Here is a 2309-nt window from a genome sequence, read left to right on the forward strand (position 1 = left end):
CTTTGAAGATATAGGTTTCATATAATGTGAGTGGAGGATTTGAACTTTGTCATTAATTGTTTCTAGCCAAAGTTCTGTGTCAAGTACTGGGAGTCTCATGTTTGGGTGTCTTGTTGGGTAATCTATTGTTACCTTGATGCTCTGGTGTATTGTATTAGCTATATTCTGGATGTTTTCCATCACGATCTTCTCGTTCTCTTCAGTCTGAATGTTTGATGGTGTTTTGACTACGATGTTAATGTCATCCACATATCTCCCGTATAGTTTGAGTGTTATTGAGTGTTCTTCGAGAGTTGTTTTCAGCTTTTTGTCCCACCAGGTCATGAATAGGCTTGCCACGTCTCCGGCCACACTGACACCAATAATAATAATAAATAACGTACAATGTTCTTTGCTGAAACTGCGCTTTTGCAAGATTGGGTGAGTTAATATGAAACGAAAAAAAGAAAAGAAGTGATCCCCCAGGACAGAAGCTCTTTGAGGTTATCAAGGTGAGTATTTAAAAAATAATGTGTGTATGTGTGTGTGCGTGCGCGCGCGTGTGTATGTGCACGTGTGTGTGCGTGTGCACACACACACATACACACACACACATACAAACATAGACGTATCTGTATATTGTAATAAGAAAATAACATAAATCGCAATATATTGACATTGGGGAATAACATTCAAAATTGAAAAGAAATCCAGCGATTCTTTAGAAATGAACTTTTTGACAAAATTGTCTCATTAACATTATCATGAACTTTACTGTGAGAAAAATCTATTTTTACCTCAATGACTTGAAATTAAATCTTTCTAATTGAGCAGAATTTAAAAGAACTGCTTCAGTCATTCTAGAAGAATTTCGGACTTGAGAATCTTCTTTTGCAGTCGCAGCGCAAAAGATTGTTAATTAAAAATCATCTATTTAAAATACGCGCGTGTGCGTACATACATACATACATACATACACACACACATAATGCACACCCACTTCTGTTGCTATCAAATTTATCCTGATATACCAACAGTTCTGTGCTTGTTTACGTTTAACCGGCTGAATCTCTAGAGTTATAATTTATTTATAATTTAAGTAAATTCAAATAATTTCTTGAGAAAACTGAAGTCAACAAATAAAATTGATTAAATTAATGTTTCCTTTATTACGGAAACGTTTTGCTGGTCACCGAACCAAAAGCTTGTTCTTGAATTAATGACATTTTAAAGGAAAGCCAAACCAGAATAAACCAAAAATATGTTTTCGTAGTTCACAGAATTATAATTTGATATGTTTTTGTGAAATCAAAGTTTTCCAAATCCTCTTTCCTAAAGTTTGAAGTAATCTTCTAAGAGAAACAGCAACAACAGCAACAACAAATGCATTTATCAGAATAAAGATGATAATACGACATGAAGAATGACAAACAAAAGAGGTAGAAAAATTAAAACCTATTAAAATATGAGATTGGAAAACAAGTTTTCTTGATCCCATTTCAATGAAAATTATAGAAAGTCATTGCTTTTTTTACTTCTCACTTTCTAGTCTTAATAACAACAAACGTTACAAAATAATTATTGCAAAGATTTCTTCAAACCATTCTACTTACGTTTTCTTGGGTTTTCTCCCCAACTTTCAGCATGTGTCCTGCATCTAAATCAGTAAAGCACGGAGATAAGCACAGATTAATGCGTATAGAATCTCTAATGCTTCAACTGATTTAAAAACACCAACTTCGACTTTAAATTTCATTGAAGTTCTTAATAATATTTATAAATCTTGATCTTGAAGTCTTTACTCAATAATTGATGTTAATATACTTAATAAATTAAGGAGGTGTGCTGGCAGAAGCGTTAGCACGCCGGGCAAAATGCCTGGCGGCATTTCGTCCGTCTTTACGTTCTGAGTTCAAATTCCACCGAGGTCGACTTTGCCTTTCATCCTTTCGGGATCGATGAAATAATCAAGTGGATTACATCAACTGGGGTTGATGTAATCCACTTGACACCCCGCCCCAAATTTCAGGCCCTATGCCTATAACAGAAAGAAATATTGTATATGAATTATAATATATTATCCTATATAAATCATTAATCAATGTGTTACGTTCTTGAAAGAGTTTTTTATTACATTATATACATCCATACATACATACATACATACAGAAATATATACACACCGTGCAAATATATATACATGAATGAGCCTAACCAAGTAGTCTCGAACTCATAGAGCTGACCTCACTTTGTTGCTTTGTTAGCGCCCGGCTTGAAAACAGCAAAGGAAAAATCACAAAACCCAAAGAAGCAGTGTCCATCCATCCATC

General features: G+C 34.2%; 1 long non-coding RNA gene across 1 annotated transcript in view; it reads right to left on the reverse strand.

Annotated features, from left to right (window-relative positions):
• LOC106867381 (uncharacterized) overlaps window positions 1–2002 on the reverse strand; it is a 7143-nt gene extending 5141 nt beyond the window's left edge. Inside the window, exon 1 of the long non-coding RNA XR_001409129.2 lies at window positions 1593–2002. This is a non-coding gene — a long non-coding RNA (uncharacterized LOC106867381). The remainder of the gene's footprint in view (window positions 1–1592) is intronic.
• Window positions 2003–2309: the final 307 nt, after the last annotated feature.

Source organism: Octopus bimaculoides, chromosome 22 (genome assembly GCF_001194135.2).
Source record: "Octopus bimaculoides isolate UCB-OBI-ISO-001 chromosome 22, ASM119413v2, whole genome shotgun sequence".
NCBI lineage: Eukaryota > Metazoa > Mollusca > Cephalopoda > Octopoda > Octopodidae > Octopus > Octopus bimaculoides.